At 38.1% G+C, this 20,228-nt stretch overlaps 1 protein-coding gene and 1 pseudogene across 2 annotated transcripts in view; one reads left to right on the top strand and one right to left on the bottom strand.

Annotated features, from left to right (window-relative positions):
* LOC145487795 (uncharacterized) overlaps nt 1-20,228 on the top strand; it is a 167,839-nt gene that overhangs the window by 53,107 nt on the left and 94,504 nt on the right. The gene's annotated exons all lie outside the window — the stretch shown is intronic.
* LOC145487788 (molecular chaperone MKKS-like) lies at nt 985-9,442 on the bottom strand (annotated as a pseudogene). The gene is made up of 9 exons (XR_014049453.1): nt 9,283-9,442; nt 9,059-9,150; nt 7,783-7,962; nt 6,740-6,971; nt 5,973-6,381; nt 5,142-5,296; nt 4,188-4,444; nt 3,472-3,824; nt 985-1,701 (listed from the first exon to the last, which is right to left on the bottom strand). The product of XR_014049453.1 is annotated as a molecular chaperone MKKS-like (transcript).

Here is a 20,228-nt window from a genome sequence, read left to right on the forward strand (position 1 = left end):
GGCAACAGCATTAAAATCACCAGCTGCAGATAAAACAAGAAGATCTGTTAGATCTTATAACCGCGCTTTTAAAATTTAACTGTTTTCTTAGCACTACAGTCGCAACGCAGTGTACATTCCAAAAGCAATCCTTGATGATTCATTGATTACTGTAGACACCACATTACTTGATCAACACAAACTGTATTATTGCACCATCAGTCGTAACCGGTGTGAAATCTCCGATGACGTAATAGTCTTAATCTGGAACTTTCTTCGGGATACGTATGGGCATGAAGATACGAACACTATTAACAACAGCTTTCTTTCTTAAAAATCACGATTAAATTAAATTGTTTTTTCCCTTGAGTAAAGGGCTAGCAAAGAAGTCACACAAGTCACATAATTCAAGAATTGCGTTACCACGGCTTTCTTTAGTACGGTGGTTATTTCCCTACCAATGACGTAATCCTTGCACGTTCTGACAAGTTCGTTGCTTGGCTTGCAAATATTTAATTTTCCTTCCGATCTATGAACTGGCTGCGATGAAACCGTCAAAGGATTTACTTCATTTGCGTAAAACCACAAGAAATACTCACAAAATTACAAATAAATTAATGACCGTCGCTTCTGCCGAAATAAACTTGCAAAGTAAACACGATCGTATTTGTCACGTAGCGAAAGTGAAAGCTGCAACGTCAGCGCATTCCATGGCTGACGTAATACCTTTTTTTAGCGTATTTATTATTCCCTTTAAATCCAACGCTTTGATAAAACGAAAAGAAAATATATTTTACCCACAAAAAAGAAAACAATATCCGTAAAATTGTCCGTGTATTTATGTTTTAACAGCTGCTGGCGGAAAAACATCACACGTTGCGTGACTCAAAGTTTGGCCGAGCGGAGGTCTGCGTCTGGTCACCGACAAAAAAAAAAAAAATAAACCACGGGTAAACCTAGAACCGCGCTCGGCCCATGGCCGCGCGGTTAATTAAACGAACCGGCCTTATTCTGTTAAGATTCTTGATTAGAAGAGGAAAACCTCCTGAAGCAAATAAAAGACAAGGCATGTGCTTTTTAGAAAACTCAGCTATCTTTTAAATATTCATGACACGAGAACTTAATAATTGTTCTCGCGAAAGCAACGTGTTCATGGCAGCTTCGATTAAAACCTGCTGTCGCCGAAGTTTCGTTGGATAATTTCTGAAACGAATGTTCTGCTGAAAGTCGGCGGGAGGAAGAACGAGTCTTTCTATTTTAAAAATAGCACGAAACTTCCCTGGTTCCCTAAGGCGATGTGTCTAGGATTCACATCAGGCCGGGCTGAACAATATTTCAGGGGCGTCGGTTAGCCGAGCACGCGCAGCACGGAACAGCTCTGATTCAAGACAGGTTGGTCTTATCATTTCCATTAGGGTTATTTTTTTGCCATTGCGATATTCAGATTTTCGATAACGTCTTAAATATATCTGCTGATTAAGTTTAACAGTACAGTTTGCGCACTTACTCCGGGTTGCAAGTCAATTTGCCCCACCATTGTTTAACTGGACTGCAAGCGCTTCTACATAAAACAACAAGCTGAAATCCGTCTGCTTTCGCACGCACTCCATTTTAAATCATCGACCTCCCTTACAAGACTACTTACTCGCTCAGTGTTTCTGTGGTCATCACTATCTGCCATCAAGTCGAATCAACAGGTTTGTCATTGATGTCGTTGCTTAGCTGAAAAACGAAAAGATAATTTGTAAATGTCTAGTGAAAGGACTTCAAAGTTTATTTAAGGGATTTTAAACCACACGCAAAAGTATCAATAAGCGTGGCTTGGATATGTATCATGAATTCGTTTGGAAACCGTCAATTTCACAATTTCAGGCTCCTTGCAGGAAGCTATTAGTTTTTCGTATGGTACAGGGTAGTAAAGTAAACACAAAGCCGATAGCATTAACCACAGAGCGAAAAATTTAAATGATTAAATAAGTTCCACTACAGACGAGCATTGCAGTTGAGGGCCACGTGCGCTCAGCCAGATTACTATAACAAAAAATTAAACTTTCTCTGAAAGCTTCTATACCAGGGATGTTATACAATTTTATGTTTTGTAACAGCAAAGACGCCTTTGATGAATGAGTTTATGAGCTCATAATATCATGACATATCGAATGAGCGGCGTCAAACATTACGCATCTCGAAGAGGTTTTCTTTTGAATTTTCTATAGAATATACCTTTAAGATAAAGTTAGCGTTCGTCATTCGTAGTAGTGCTCGATCTTCCCGAGAGGTTTCAATAGTTTTTTGTGTGACCTCTTCGGCTCGTCGATGATTTCCAAGCGATATTGTTACTCGATTAACACTCCTTTATAAAAGTAACACATTTTGAATTGATAATTAGGTTACCACACCCGTCTTGCTCTTTCTCTCCTTCTCTGCCACCTTCACTCCGTGGGGAGCAAAGGGCCTCCGCAGTCTTGTTTGCAACAGTTATTTGGGTTGTGTGTCGAAACGCCGCCCGTTTCCTCAGCGGGCAGTGACAGTGCCTAGACTTTCAATTCATTTACCCAAGTTTGGTAGATTTCTCCAAATGAATCAAAAAACATAAATTCACTAACGGTCATACTGTCTAATTTCACTTCCGTTTTGTTGTCCGGGTTGTCCAAAGCCCGATTAAGCTAACCCAGGATTAGCGAGAACTTTGATTTGAGTTGTGTAACTTTTGGTGAGGTTTTATGTTTATACTGTTTGTCCTTCTGTTCTGAGTCTGACTAAGCTCAAACTTCACAAAACGTAAACAGTAAAACACATTTTTATATAGGAAAAATTAATACTTCGTTTAACTCTTAATCCTGGGTTAGCGTTAACCGGCTTTCGAACAACGCGACCCTTCAGGAGATCTAATAGTATCTAAAAACAGTTGTCGGCGCTTTTTTAATGCTCAGGGTAAACAGGGCTGCCGGTAAAACGCCGATTATGATAGGAGTCATTTTCGATTCTTTCCGTTTCGAATATTTTGTGGCGTTACTCTCGTGGCGTGCTGACCACTTTAAATAAAGGATTGTTTTGCTGGCTTTCCACTAAGATGGAATAAGAACTCAACGCGTGCATGAAGATTTTAATTGCCTAGGAAAGGGGAGCTAAGGTACGGCGCTCTACTGTGCCTTTCATACTGTTTTACTTAGTGGTCAAGCTGACAGGCCCAGTTGTAAGCTCTGGAGCATCTTGTTCCCTCGGACTTGAATCAGAAGGACGTGCAACTTTCATCTATCAAACTCCCCCCCCCCCCCCCCAAAAAAAAAAAACCACCCAAAAAATTCAAGACAAATGATAAAAAAGAGAATACTGACGTAATTGTGGTTTATAAAACTGGAACAGAAAAGATGACAGGGAAATTACTTCTAAGACGTTGAAAAGAGAACTGAACCAATAGGCGGCACCGTAAATACCTTGCGAGTTTTAATTTCCCGCCACACTGCTACAAACTACACAGTGAATTCTTACTATAGCATTAGCAGTTTCTAATGCAGTCCTGTAAGAATTTATCTTTATTGAGTACACATCGAGGACAGCATTGTCAAATATTTCCTTAGCACCCACTGTGCAACAGCTGTTTCTGTTATGACCAGAGGAGTTCTCGACATGTCCCATCATGCTCCACTCTAATGAATGATCACATGACACCAAACCACACATGCAGTGAAGCATGCTGGGCTTAAGATCCAGTGCTCTGGGAGAAAGACTCCAGTGATGCTGATTGGCTGAGTCAGTCACGTGACTGCCACCGTCATGCTCTAGGTATCGGGCCAAGGATTCAAGGCAATGGGCTACATTGTTGATGATAGCAACAAATTGACCTAAGAAAAAGAAATTCCTAGAGATTAAAGTAGGAATTATAAGGCATGTCCAAGGACTTCAAACTAACTTAAAAATAATTCAATCAATTTGCATTTCAAGCCAACAGGCAAGCTTCATCAGCAAGCTTGCAACTTGGATTTCTAGTGGCAAGTAAGGTTACAGGGTCATCACAGAGTTTCCAAGTAGCAGCATTTTTGCTGGAGAAGGTGGCTGATTTTGCCATCTTTTTATAAGGAATGGGAATACTAGCTAAGCAGGGTAGCCGGCTTAGATCAAGAAGTACAGGTGGTTACTGTTGAAGACCCTGAGAGTTACTGCTAAAGCACACAAAGCTATATACCAGTGCCAAACAAGGTGTTTACCTCTAGTACAGCCAAGATCTGCAGCAATCTTTGAGCCATTCGTTTTCCCATACTGTCTCAAGAATGATGCTAAGTGAGTGTCTAGACATCCAGCACCAGGCACCACATATGGGCATCCCAAAGTCTCATATAACGCACTAACAGATGCTTGACAAACTGTCTTCAGCTCGTCAAGGGATGTCTCATCTGGTGAGCACAGCAAAAGAGTACACACGGAAGATGAAGTTAATGAGGACTCTGGCACCAAATGAATGTAGCTGTTTAAAAATATACGAAAAAGAAAAGCAGGTTTGCTAACTGGCCTTTTTGAAACCAGTTGTCACTGACATGACATTTACCATGCAGCATGATAAGCTCTGCACAGGCATGTACCTCTAATTCAAAGCAAAATCAAGGTTGACTGGTTGGTTAGTCCCTTAAGTTTGTTTGGGAGACTGCTGTATTGTTTTGCCATCCAGCTTGGTGTATTTTGTATCATGTGACCATTGGATGCAGAAGGCCCATTTATTTGAGATATTGCTGTCATTGTACACTGCAAGTGTATGGTGAATAAAGGTATGGACTGAAGTGATGCTTCTGATAGGAGAGTTCAACCAAGTCAAACCAAACCTGGCTCAATAGAGTGGTTTTCAATTGAATGCCGTAAAACCAAAACCAAACCATTACTTACCAATTAGACTATTCCGCCAATCTCAAACTGTGGTAAAACCAAGACTAATGTAACTGCCTGATTACTTTTGACACTCAGTTGAAAACCGCTCTAAATCTAGTAATTTTATTAGTAAGAATCAAGATCAGAATAACAGTTATGAAAAAATGAAAACTGAGGGTAAAAGACGTTATGTAATCATAATTACCAAAGGATGGAAATTAAAATAAAGTGATGTACATGTAGAGTACATGGTGGGTTGTACCACCATACGTTAAATGCACTATTGGATTTAGGAAGCTGACCTTTTGTCATTCAACACCATATGTTCAATCTTCCCGACTTGACCAAAGCTTGATTCAGTAATGTCCATGCTGAAAGTGCTCAGGATTGTTGCTCCAGTCAGACGTCACACAGCAGAGATGTGAACAATGGATAGACGGTCAATCACATAAGCACCCTATGATGAAAACAAAACAAGTTATCAAAAAAAAAACCAAAAAAAAAAACCAAAAAAACTAACAACTGACTGCTGTGTACAGGTCTGTCAATCCCACTAGTTGTACAAAAATTGAAATTGTTTCTAAATTAGCTGAGTTTTAGATTTCATTTAAATCTCATTTCTTCCATGAAGACTACAGGGCTGCCAGTCTTGCTATTAATTGTCAGCGATAATAATTATTATTGCCATGTGCCACAAGCAATACATACAACAAGAAACAAACAAACGACAGTCCAAATTATGCATTATCTCAGTGTATTATGTCTTTAATCCCTTATAAGAAATTAGTCCACTAGAACTGTCTCACCCAACAAAACAGCTGTCAACAACTATTTTGGGTCCCATTTTTCATCTCATGACAGAGACATTCAATATTTCAGTCAAAAACACTTGTATCTATCACATACTGTACACGCATGCATGCATAGTCCTTAAGATCTCTGTCTTTTGGACATGTAGGACCTTAGATTTACAATGATATCAGAAACACTACACAGCTGTATGCATGACTAGGTGAATTCTTTAGCTTAACTCCCAGTTGTATCTTGCAGGTGAATAAATGAAGTGAAGGCAGCACTTAGGTAGGTGCCCAAATCTGTTTCTAGGATTATGTCTGCCTGGGCTGGATACAAACCTTATCTCTCAAGTACTGCTTCAGTGCTGGATGTACGCATTTCTGGCAAGCTACCACTTTAACTCCAATAGCTAGCAACCAATCAGCAACCTTCAACATCTGCTGTAGCACAGCACCCTCCATGTTAACATCATGACCACTTCCTGCTGTCTCTATTTTAAGTTGTCGCTAAACCATTCATCAGTGTCCCCTGCCATTGAGACATTATACAAAGCCACTTTGGCATGATGGCTTAAAAGTGCTTTTTTCTTTGAAAGGTTGCAACATCAGGGGCCTGAAGAATGACACCTTGTATGATCTTGGATTCATTGACAGGATCACCCTCACAAGTCACTATTTGGACTGGCTGAAGGTCTGTGACAGACACTGAAGAGTCTTGGGAATTACTTGGCAGTGATTGAAGAAATGCCTGTGTGTTTGATCAATGCATGGTGTCAAACCATTGTGACATTGTGACATTGTGGAATAAAAACGTTAACAAGGTTTATCTCAAAAAGAATTTCCTGTTATGTCCTCTTATTACCATCCCTGATCAGAGTCAAATTTCACATCAAACATGTGTTTTTCTAAGTTTGAGTCTAAAGCCACCGTATAGCATGTTAACAAACATTCAATGATTGAAGCACTGGCCTGGGTAGTTATATCTCTTTAGCTTGTGTAAGTCATGTTTGAGGTATTAATAAAAACTTGTACTTAAGTGAGTGCATTGGCACCTTGAACATGTATCCACCGCTAGATAAACACACAAAAAATATTAAATCCTGTACCTTGATGACGAGCACACTTAAATACTGTTTCTCAGATTCACTAAGACGACAAGCAGGCTTTGTTCCAATTATGCTGTTTACAATGGACAGCATGGTCTTCATGTTACCAATATCAATGTTCATTTTCCATCGACATGACTGTAGGTGACTGGTAATGACTTGCAGTGAATGTTGACTGATCTGAGTGATGAGGGCTCTTGGGACAGGCAGATCAAGGGATGACTGTATCAGACTATAACAGAGAAACAATAAGGATCAATAAATCTATGCACACCTCTACAATTACCAGTAACAGTTTTCTACAAAAAAAGATAAACTAGCAGATTTGGTCCCTGACTATAACTGCAAGATTATATGAGGTCTCATACAACTCTCTACTTTCAAAGCGTTTCTTTCCACCTTTTTTTTAAGGTGTTAAACCCAAGGTGTGAGCAAGTTGTTGTTGCAATCATTTCAACTACATTACATTTTTTGTACATGTTCCGTACCAAATATGGGACTTTCATCTTACTAGTTTTATCTTTGAAAGAGAAATATAATTTAACATTTTTGCATGTGATACATAACGGACAAAACTTTCAATGTAGATAAGACAATTCTATATTTATAGTACCAACTGCGCTTAGCCATAAACCTGCCTTGCAGGAAGCCCACTCTTAAAGTAAGTAACATAAATATAAATTAATTGATAAACAAGTAAACAAAGAAAATACAACCTAGCTAAAATGTAAGTACATAAAATTAAAATGACTCTTTTACAATAAAAAATATAACAATATAACATTGTTGAAAATGGAAGTAAATCCATAAATTCAAGAATTTAATAATTGATATTATAAAAAATTATGTCATAGATAAATTTAAATTTAAAATCTTACGTGACAAATCTTTCTTTTAAAATGCCTTTGTACCAGTCATGGTGCGTGTTGTTGAAACGTTTGAAAAGTAAAACTGTGTGCTTAATTTGTCACGCTTCATGGATGGATGCAATGTGTTGTATGTGTTGATAGATGAAATGCAATTACATGTAGGCTAATAGGCACCTTAGTAAGAGAAGTGCTGTTCTCAAACCACCATCACTGTAGCCTTCAAGATGGCCCTTCACAGCAGATAGTATCAACCTTGGTATGGGGTGTCACAAGCCAGACAAGCTGTGAAGAATCTTGCCTGATGTTGATGTTACAGTCACATGACCACCAGAGGATGACTGGAAGAACTTCAACCTGAGTATCAGACAAGTATAAAGATGGGAAACTTCACATGTTTTTAAAATAAAGATAAATGTATTGTAGTGAAAAGTATTGAATGAAATTATTGTTGTATCGGTACAGCTATTACTTTGTACAGTGTGACACTAGATTCCATTGTCACCTAGCTGGCAGAATGGATATTTACCTACCTTCAGTTATAAATTAACTGAGGCATAACGGAAAACAAACCCTTCCCTTCCAACAGTTGTGATGGGTTTTATTCCCAAGATGATCCAACAATTACATATGGTTAGGCTTCAAGCTCAGTACTCCTCTCACAAAGTCAAGCATCCCGACCCTCACGCCCGGACCCACGTGTACAAATGTCATGTATTTAAAATAATTGAAGGGGTGGGATGATGTGTAGTAGATGTCAAATTCTCACATATGGCCAGGGTCCCCTCCCCTGGGTTTGACATCAATGTACATTAACAAATCAGTCAAATACAGGTCATGAATCAGCAAACTTTATTTAGTGCTAGGTCTTTGGAGAAGATACCCTGATTCCAGAGGTTTTCTCACTCTCTTCATATCCTAGTGTTCAAATTTGTGCCCTGAAGTAGCGAAAATGAGTCACGAAGCAGCAAGTGAGTTCAGTTTCTTTTTACACTCTTTTTGACCACCACAAAGATGGCTTTTTGTGATAGAAGAAGAAGAAAGAAAACCCCAGGGACCAGGGTATCTAGCAGACTAAACCCTTCATTACCTGGGATATTAACAAAATGGGATCATGTTTACATTAGGTGGTGCAGGTTGATACTGTTGACCAATATATTGACTGATACTCGGTCGATACATCAGCCAGGTATCGGCCTTGTATCAGCCTTGTATTGGCTGAGTGTCGGTCAATATATCGGTCAATATATCGGTCTATAGTGTCAGCCGACACTACAGTAAACATGATTGACAGCATGTTATTGGCTAAGCTACAATGCAAGTAACAAATTAAATACAATGACCACTAAAACGTGGGGAGGACCAATCAGAATTGAGTGTTTTATTTTATTACAATAAATTTACGCTTACATTGATTTAGTTAGGGATTTTATATGTAAGAACTTAAAATTACCTTCCATTTGGTCCAAGCGCTGTCTGAACTAAATCCTTCAATGCGCGTAGCGAGCCCTTTAACTTAATATCATCCAACGGCTGCACTGCAATCTGCATATAATTCAAAACACTCATATTAGGAAAATACATACCATATATAAGCTTCAGCTACTAAGTAGTTTTTTTTTTTTTTTTTTAAAAAAAGCTGCTTATAAGTGAAAATGTATCTTCCTGGCAGCCTACCTGAGATGTCCATTCGTCTTTCGTAGACAGCCTTGAAGAAACACTTTTACCCTCCATTCAGGTCATATGCAGTATAGCCATGTGTATTCTCCACAACTGTGTAAACTTTTGACAAGAAAATAGGAAATTTTGCCTACTCCTGTCTCCAACCTGACGTTAATTACAGGAATGGCTCCGAGCCTTTTGATAATAAACCGCTGACCTAAACTATGTATGCTGACATACTTGCTTACATCATATACTTTCGCCACCGGTTTGGATAATCAATTAACGCAAGATGTAGCTTAGATGTTGTTGTTTTTATAACCGGTTATCAGAGCAGGTCGTTTGTGTCTTTTCAGTTGATAAACTAATCACAGAGCACTTACCTCACATTCGTATTTTATTTTATTTTACTTTATTATTTTTTTTCACGTGATCAGTTTCAACGAACCCAGATCAGTGCTGAACTAAAGCGGTGACTATTGACGACTATTCGCCACTATCCATGACTGTTCACCACTGCACTATTCGCTAATCGAGTTTTTTTAGACACCCTGCTAAAGGTCAGGAAATGGTCAGGAAAAAGACATTTTCCCTATAAAAAAGGATTTATTAAAAACTTGTCAGTCATAATGAATGGGCGGAAAGGAGGGCTGCCCCTGAAGGCAGGCTAGAAACCGTTACTATGTCTGTTGTTTATTTGGTTAGAGAAATGTTATTTTTATCAAGGGAAAGTCAGAGAAAAGCATTGTTCTGGACCTCTAGTTTTGTCTCTAACTCAAATCCTTGCATTGTGGGTAACAAATCATGTTTGGAATTCAAGACAGAATTGATGTTAAATACATTTATCAGAATTATTTTTGATATGTTTATATTTTTTGCTTTTACAAAATTTTAGAGTCCCAGTGTTGTCACCGAATAGTCCGAGCACTGCCTTCCGTGCCTGTCATGGTAAACACCTGACACCTTTAGTTTTCAGGGCTTGGCTCTGTAAAATGCCACCACAATTGAGAATAAGACACGTTGTGCATTTAAAACGCGGCGATGAATTTCAAGCTCTCGAAGACACATGTTCAGTCTTTCCTTGGGGTTTTAAGTGATATCACAAAGGACTTCAAGAGTCAACTTCTTGAAAACTATTCAACGAATTTCATTTGAAATACCTGTGCTTTTGTAGAAGAAAATAACTGGCGACTGAGTGCGTGCTTTATTCGATATTTTTTTATTGATATCATTGTATGCTCTATTGTTTGACGCACAGAAATCTCAATGAAATATTCTGATGCAGCAAACGCTTTTCTAGTGGGTGAAATGAATTTTAATCAAGTATGTAAGGAAGTCTCAAAGGACATCCCGTTCATTTTAGTGTCAGGGAGCGTCGTGTGTTGTGAAGGTGAACCAGTATCTTCGTCGATGTGCTCCCCTTCGCAGATAAGTATACGCTTTCGTTTTTGCATTTCTTGACCTTGTTCGCTTTTCGCCTCGTTTCGCTACGCTTGCCCTTTTCCGCAGTTTAGTGGTTTAGCATAACCAGTTCGTTGAGCAATTTTTTACGTCCACACGTGAAGAAATTGTTGAATACTGGGAGGGTGTGAAACTTTCGGAATAAAGAATTACCAAGTTCGTTTAGACAAGCACATCGGAATAGCAGGTTTGAAAGTTTCTTACTGAATACCACATTTCAGAAATACTAGCTCTCTTGTTCGTCGTCTTTGTAACTGTTTAATGTTGTCCACGATGGGCCTGAACTGCAGGTCACATTCCACAAGTCAGAGTACAGAGTCACTGTGCTGCAGATAAATAAACAGCACCAAGATTCAGTCTCCTAGCCCTAATTAGCCCCAGCACTCTGCGTAAATGTTGTTTTAGATCGAGGGGAAACTTTTGGCATAGTTATTCATCAGTAGAGTAAGGATTTCTACTCTTGACCTGTGGAATGTGACCTGTGTTTTAGACCCGGCTTGTTGTCCATTGTTCCGATGCTCTGAGTTGCTAAGGGTATGAAGATCTGACTGAACAGTTTTAAAGTTACGTCAATAATATTCCCTGAGAATTTAAATTCTTTTCTCATGCAGGAACAGTTTGTTTCCATACAACCGCTGAACTTACTGCTCGTGAATGTTTTAATTGGAGTTTAATTTAGTCGGTTTTACTTTGAGAGCGACTTTGTTGAGATGTTATACAGCCATCCTTGTCCTTCGCCACACGATTGATTTCGGGTAAGTAATATCAAAATATTTAGTTAGAATTTTAGAAATAAAGGCAGATTTGAGTTATAATTGTATTGTGGCTTTTCTTCATTCATCCTCATGTTTTCATAATTGTTCACATTTTCGTGAAATCAGAAATTACTTGACGAATGGAACCAATTTTGAGCAAACTTGCGTTGAATTCTGGCGAGAAAATAATCCTAAGAGAACATTAAGAAATTTGTTAATGCAGGCGATATTGTCCGATGTTATATGGCCGGTTTCTAACTACCAAACTGATTGACCGACTGATAAGACCTCAAACTCAAAGGTGATATATTTTTGACAGTTTCCTCTCTCCTTCTGGCATTAGACGAACAGAGGGGAACCCAAAGGAAATGTAACCATTATGAGCTAGACTACGAATAGTCCTTCTTTCGCTTAGTCCGTCGTGCGGGACGCGAAAGAAAACCGCGAGAAAAAAATGGCCGCGCGAAATCCTGGAGGCGAGGAGAGCGCGAAAGGAGGGACTACCGCCTAAGCCCAAGAGTTTGAATTATATGCGTTGCTCTCACAACGCAAAAATATGATTGGCTTATGTTAGGCGCGTTGACAACGTGTTGTCAACATTCGAGATACCTGTGACGTCTTGCAGGAATGTTTTGGAACCGGAGCAAATCGAAGCGGTACCAGAGCAAATCGAAGCGTTGGAATCGCGCTTCGCAAGCCGTGATGTTCTTGCGAATCTGCCAACAGGCTTTGGAAAGATTTAAATTCATCCAGTGTTTTGTTTGGCAAAGCTTTCTGCCTCCAACCCGACTGCGAGCGTGTTAGTGATTTCGCCGCTCAACAGCATCGTCTAAGTCAGCGAATATCAATTCACTGAACTTGGCCTTTCTGCCGCCCATTTGAAAGATTGATCCGGACTCTCACTTGAAACCGGACATTCACCTGAAATTTTCCGCTGCTATCGGCAAACATTTCACCGCAGTTGGATGATCTCCTATGTAAAATGTATAATGGATAATGTAAATTCTCGGTTGAAACTCTGTTGAAATTTTCGCAATAACTTTTAGACGCAGCGAAAATCCTTACAAGAGGCCTCATTCGCCGTCTTCTGTTTAAAACTTCTTTGGCAGTTTCGCTGAACGAACACTGAACGTAGATATACTTCTCACGGCATATGTTTTTGCCTGGCTACTTGAAGAGTAGAGTAGAGCGATTTTATTCAGATCTCCCTGGGCTATTGATAACAGGCGATAATAAGAGGACGTCTAGATGAGAAATCCTACACCGAAAAATCACTCGGCCGTGAAAGGGCAAACCCTTGGGCTTAGGCGGTAGTCCCTCCTTTCGCGCGCTCCTAGCCCCTAGGATATCGTGCGGCCATTTTTTTCTCGCGAATTTCTTTCGCGTCACGCACGACGGACTAAGTGAAAGAGGGACTACTCGTAGTCTATTATGAGCAGCCGTGTTCAGCTTTGAAGCTACGTTCTCTCCTTATCAGTCTCTTCATTTTGCGATCAACTCCAATTTCAGGTAAATTCTAGGTTTTACTTTATCTTTATTTTACAAGTATGATCTGACCTTGTTGCAAAGTCTGATTTAAAAATTCTGACTAAGATAGCTATCACGATAAATTGATTGCTATGGTTCAGTTTGACCCTTGCTGCAATTTTATGATTTTTTTGTTCTAGTGTATTGTAATTTAAATTAAAATGCACCAGAAACCTTTTTGGATTGCAGGTTGTAGTTCTTGGGCTCTAGCGCAACCTGGTAGTTGACTACAGGAAATGACTGATTCCAGATAAGTACATCGTAGTTTTGTCATTTGTTCGTCGTTTTCCTGGTAAACGATTTAATTCAGAGCAAGATTGATCGAAATACAATATACCACCAGAATCCCAGACCTAACACGTTTGTACTCAGTAAATTTTCTGAGCGAAAAGAAAGCCAGTCACTACTATAAAATGCATTTCTCTAGTCTCTTGATTTCAGGCTAGCGAATACAATGTAATATGCCTGAAAATAGCAACATCGTACAAGTACAAGACTGTTCTATTGAATAAAGGAGATTTACTTCATTTATTGACATTTGCTCTCTTTTTTCCAAGGTTGAACACAGAGTGCACGTGCATTGAAAGAAAATGCAGCCATTTTGGATTGTAGTGTTTTACCCTTCGCTTCGATGCAAGTAGACGACAACTGAAAGATTTTATAGTCAGATAAGTTCGTTCTCATTTTCTTAACTCTTCTGTCTTGTACCATTTACAGTATCAGTCCAAGGAAGAAAATAATTGATTTTCTTTTGTTATGTAGAGTACATCCTGAGGGAAATAACCAAATGAACTGTCTTCATGTACCAAAAAAATAATAAGTTTATACTGCTTTGTGCGTTTAAACGCTGCCTGAATAGTATTTATGCTTTAAATGTCTCTGTGAACCGCTAGCTCTGCATTTTTTTGACCAAATTCCTAAGCCTAACGCAGTTTTTAAAAGTCAGTGTATCAAAGCTTCCTCTTTTCTTTTTCATGCAGGTTTTAAAAAAGATATGCTGAGAGAAAACAAGTCCATTTTGTACGACAGTGCGTGGCTCTAATGTTCTTTGGTACAATGTAAGTATTGCAAACATCTTGGTTCAGATAGACCAGATATTATCTTCGCAGTTTTCTATTCATTAACTGAGAAATGTTGTCTAAATGTACCACCAAAGCTCAGCAGTAACGTTCATAAAATATTTTTTGCCGGTGTTAGAAATTTATTTGCACCTTGCCTCACTTGGTTTCTGGAAAATTTATGAAACGAAGGACTGAAAATTCGCCAATGCAAGAAAAACAACTTCGTTAGCTCTTGGACTCGGTGGTTTCAATCAGTAGTTCACTGCTTGCTAATGGCTGGAAACGCTTTTTCTCTACAATAAGTCCAGCACCTCAAATTTTCCTTTTTTTTCGGTTTCAGTCTAAAGTTAATAAAATCTCCTTCCATGTCAATACATTTTAAAGTATCTTGCAGAGAAAATCTTTAACTATTTTAATGTCCTCGGCAGAACCAGGAAGTTTGTTTGAGATTTGCCAGCCAACAAAAATTTAGTGTTTTCTTAAATAATTTTACCGTACAGTATTGATACCTGCTTTAAGAAGTCACTGCAGAATTGTCTGTTATTAAATTTATAAACACGTCTCGAATTTGTTGATGAAAAAAATAGTTCGTTTTAAGTTTAATCTCCCTTTTTGCCAGGTGAACTCGGATATTGAAGGGAAAGTGAGGCCATTTTGGATTGCAGTGTGTAATTCTTGAACGCTGGTGCACTATATATGACATATTGGAAAAATCTTAATTCAGATAAGTTCACCCTTTCCTTATTTTACTTGAATTTGTCGTCGACCACTTTAATAACTGTGTCATTCCAAGTATCCTGTAGAGAAATCTAATCGGGAGTAGTGAAAGATGAAATTTTGATCGTGTGGTGAGTTTGGGACAAAGAATTGAACATCTCCGTCCGTGACGGGATTCGAACCCATAAACTCTTACATACCGGTTGGGCAACGAGGAATTGTTCTGATGTCCGAACGAATTCTTAAAAGTACACGATTGCGAGAGATTTGTTCATCAATTTCAATAAAGTAAAGCTTTAGAAAAGCACTGTAAATGTGTATTTAGGGGCAAATATTCGAAATTAACACAACTGGAAATCCGATAATCGTTGAAAAGTAATTTAATTTGTTGTTTTCTGCTCTTTTTATCACCAGGTTGAATGCAAACATCGTTTCAATAGAAAGTGTAGCCATGCTGGATCAAAGTGTGTAAGCTCTCGAAGCCTGGTTCAAGTTGACAGCCAGCAAAACACCTTTTTTCAGGTAAGTCGTTTTCTTCTCTGTTTACCATTGAACGGTTTCAGTCCAAAGAGTGATCAGAGTCTGACCATATAAATGCCTTCCTGACCCTTGTTATAAGCATTTCAGTTGGAGAGAAAATATTGGAATCAGGATATATTGTAACTAGTAAGAAGAATTTTACTTGAAGATCGGAGACTTTTCCAGTGACATAATGGAATCAAAGTTACAGAATAAAACATGCTGGTCTTAATTATTATAACCTTCGTAAGAACATTGTGAAAACAGTAAGTGTTAAGTGATACAATCAATATTAACCAGCTATTTTGTTGATGTTTCCTTTCTTTCTAGGTTTAATGCCCTTTCAAAGAAATGTGTAGTCATTTTGGATAGCAGTGTACTGGCTCTTGGACCCTGGCCTGGAAATATCTTACTTCAGATAAGTCGTTTTCTTGTTTCTCTAGTCGTTTATCATTAACGGATTCAGTCCAAGAGTGATCAAAATATAACATCGTACCTCATTGCGTTGTCAGGTATGTTACAAAGGCAATGTTACCAAATTCATAAACTAACAACAAAAGAAATGTATGACAATCAATTGGGAAAATTAATATTTTGAGTACGAGACTGAAGTGGAAGGTTGAACATCGCAATTTATTATTTTAAAGGACAACTTGAAACGGCCGAATATTCTCCGCAATGCAAAATTGAAGTGCTTTTTCCTAACATTTTGAATTCAAATTTAACAGAATAAAAAAGTGGTGGTGGTACTAGAAATTGTTACAAATTTATTTTGATATAAACATTGTGAAAAACAAAGGCTAACGTAGCATTTCAGCTTACTCTCGGCTTGGCTTTGCGAACGAAGATTTAAGGAAGTGATCCACTTACGCTGCAGACAGAGAAGCGTGTACGACAATTTACGAGAACAATTCCAGTTTAATAGTACAATGATAATTTGCAGTGCGAACAATGCTTTCCTTATACAAGGCCGCAAATGAACTTTAAAGGCGATTCATTTAGAGAAGGAATTACTCAAAATCAAATGTGTTTTAAAATAGTATTGTCAGGCATTCAAGAACGAACAGCAACTTAATTTATAACGACTGATAGAGCTCATGACTTTATCGGCATGACAATTCTAATTGCGCTTTGCCAAACACGATCATTTTTCGGTCATCAATGTTCGAAGCTTGACCAATCTATATAAACATGCACTACTTTTTCGTCTGTGTAACTGATATAAGTACAGTGTTAAACATGGAGGTGAATGAAAAAATATCATCGCCTAGGGCAAATTAGTGTCTTGCTACACCATTTAACATGGAAAATTAACGTTTAGAACAGAGAACAGGTGGCTGAAAATATTTACGAGCGTTGTTTGGTTTCGATACGTACTTGCATGTGTCCGGGCACAAGTGGGCTCAAGCCTTTAGAGAAATGTCATGTTTTCGATGTAGCGATGCTTCACTGACATAGATTTCAAAGTGTAGTTTGAGTATTTTCTTTTTCTCAAGAAAACAACAGTTTGCTGCATGTGAATAAAGTTTTTGTGTCAGTATTCAAGCAAACAGCAAACAAATAACATTCCAGCTAGAATAAATATGTGACGCTAGTCTCTCAGGGTAACTGTAATGATAAACTGAAGTAATGGTCGAAACATTTTGAAACAAACAGCAAAAAAAAAAAAAAATATATATATATATATATAAATAAATAAATAAATAAATAAATAAATAAATAAATAAAAATGGACCCAGAGAAAAATAGATAAATAAAACAAGTACACAGGTCAAAAGGTATCAAAACTACTGTTTACACTTATGAAATGTAATAGTGAAATGGAAAATAGATAAAATAGAATCGAAAACTTTAGAAAGCTTGGAATTTACATAGTATGTTAATTGCTGCACGCGCAGTCTCCCGCTTCCTTGGAATGTCGTTTTCCGTAAAAAATAAACAATCTTCAATCTAAGCAAGAGCCATAACCGGGGACGGAGACCGTAAGTCTCGGGATCTGCGCGCACCTAATGATATGGGGCACTTTTGCTATTTTTAGAACAAATTGCGCCACCCTGACTCGGACATACATCCGCGCGGATCCACGCACATGTCATGGGTTCTCGCGTGGATGTTGTCTAAAGAATAAAGTTTATGTAAGAAATCTCTCTACTCTGGTATCGAGGTAATTTGTGAATTTCTCAAACAGTGCTTAATCATAACCAAAACCTGTTTTTGATAGTTTCTTATTATTTCTGCTCGTTTGGCAAGTTTTGGAAGGAACTTCTGACGCGTACAAGTAGCTCCAGGGCGTGCACTTTAAAGTCCGAGTCTGTGTTTTCAATTGTAGCTAATTGGCAACAAATCTTGACAAAGATTTCTTTCGTTATCTTTTGTGCTGAGATTCTGCAACAATTTTCACTAACGCCAAAAGGCTACTATCATGTGTGTTTCTTCAACGTAGTGAAATTTTACACAGCTGCGAAAATAAAATAGACAAGGAGTTTTGATAACTCAGCCAACAAAATCGAAATCGTTATTCGAGTTGATTAAAGAAAGCGTCATCGTAACTTTGCTGATTATTCCTGCTGTATTCACATATTTTCAGCTAAGCAGTTTAATATGTTCTCAAACATTTATCAGTCTTGAACATATTTAAAAACTAGAGATATTATTGCGGAAGTCCAATTTGTCATGTTTACTGACTGCAAAAAACACGGATCGGCGGGCGCTCTTATTCATCGACAACAGACAATTTATTGAATGTTTACACAAACAAAGCCTAGCCGTGTCTACAGACGTAAACTTATTGGGCCTTGATGAAATATCAAGTGTTACTTACAATTCAGGCGAAATGCAAACTTGCAATTGTTTACTACTTTTCGGTGGCGATAGACTCTGGCGTGTGGCAAGAGGAGGGAAACTTTGAAGTCCTAAAACGCTGCAATATCCAAATTTTTCCAACTAGTTTTTTTGCTGTGTTACGGAAAAGCTGTTAATCTTCAGCATATGTGAAATTTATAGTGGAGTAATGTGGAACTCTTGTAAAAGAAGCAGCGGAACGCAACTTGGTCTGAGTGATATAAAACGGGACATACCTAAATTCGACACTGCCTTACTTCAGTCGAATTGGTGCAGCTTACGACGAAAATATTTGAGCAAAATTCCAACAGACATAAACGTATTGAGTTGTGGGCCAAAAGCATAAAACATGTCTGGAATTTCGGATGCCATTACCCCCGCGCTACAACCGCAAAAATCCTCGCAGCGTGTACGCGCGCTTTCCGCACACGATGGCGCAATTTGTTCTAAAAATAGAAAAATTGTCCCATATCATAGGGACAGCCCCAATACTAGAAATGGCGCGTGCTTACGGCCTCCGTCCCCGATTATGGCTCCTGATCTAAGCTCATTTTAGCAACTCAGTGTAAAAGTTTTACATCGATTCGACATAAGGAAGATTAGTACAAAGTTATTGCATTGGAAAACGCTATTATCAGAAGTTAGAAACTAGTCTCACTTAGTGCAGGAACCGGATTTTACAAGAAGTATTTACAAGCAGTATTCCTGAGGAAAGGTTTCAAGACATAATTATCATTAAGGTTTAATTTTTGCTTTGGAACTTTTGAGCAAACCTTTTGAATTTTAATCATATTCGTCTATCCTTTTTATCTCTTATATGGAGTTCTTAAAAATGAAACAAATTTTAGAACCTGCAAAGGGTGAAGGTTAACTGAGAGCGTCTCTTTCCATGTTCATCAAATTATAAATGCGGTATAGTAATAAAACATATATGCAGTATGTGGTGATAAATCATCTAGAAATGTTAAGTTTCGTGCAGTAACTTGTCAGGTAAAACTGATATCGTGCTTTTAAAAAGGACCTCCATCTTGGATTTCAAAATTTGCAAATATGTCAAAAAGTTTGAAAATACTAAAAAATATGGCGATTCAATTTTTTTTCTTAATTAAGACTTTGTAAAAACCATAATAATGTCTAAAACATGGACTTGAGCTTAGAAAAGTACACCAAAATTCATAAAACACCTTTGAGTGTGCTTGTTTGCCACAGGAGCGTCAAGAAAAGCAGTGAACTAATTGACACAACAAAACGTTCCCTGATTGTTTTAACAAGGAGTTACCAAGTTTAGTTATTTATATTGATCTGCGTCAGTTTCCAATGTTTTCACTTTATCAAGATACTGGAAAGAGCATTGACCTAAATACTGTTTCGAGACGCATTGGCAATTAATAATTAAAGTGAGATAAGAAAGTACTTAAACACGATACATTTGAACATGGTTAATAGAGGGAAATGATTATGAATCATGGCAAATTTCTTTGTTGTATGTTTTTGTTGGCTGTTTGGGGCGGGGGAGGGAGGTTGACCCTGCCCAAAATCTGGAAAAATACAAAAAGTTGTTATGTGTGCTCATACAGCTAACCAATAGAAACATTGCGATTACGTAATTCATGCACAGTCTAGGAGCATAAAACAAAAAGATGTACAGGGTCAAAGACCTTCCAACATAACTCTTAGCCTGTTTGTTTGCTTTTTTGATGTTTGCTGGGATCCTTAACCATTCCCTCTGTTAACTATGATTTGAACAAATGCAACTGTCTTAAGGATATGCTTGAAATTGTATCGATGACCTATAAGAAACTGGAACCGAGAATCAAACACGTAACCGTGAGGAAATTTAGTCGTGAACATGTTAACAGGTCGTTAATAATTTGCAGCAGGAAATCATTTCACATCATTGCTGATAAAGGTTGTATTTTTACCCCGCATTTGTCAGTCTATTTCTTAGCTGGTCGGTAATAGCAGATCGAGTTTTGATGTTGTTTCCGAAGCAATATTTGTTTTTCAACTCCTTGGCAGGCAAGTGTACTATGGTTTCTGATAGTTAAATAAGCCACGCTTTGGTAAGCAGTGAAAACAC

This window comes from Orbicella franksi, chromosome 1, assembly GCF_964199315.1.
Source record: "Orbicella franksi chromosome 1, jaOrbFran1.1, whole genome shotgun sequence".
NCBI classification, from domain to species: domain Eukaryota; kingdom Metazoa; phylum Cnidaria; class Anthozoa; order Scleractinia; family Merulinidae; genus Orbicella; species Orbicella franksi.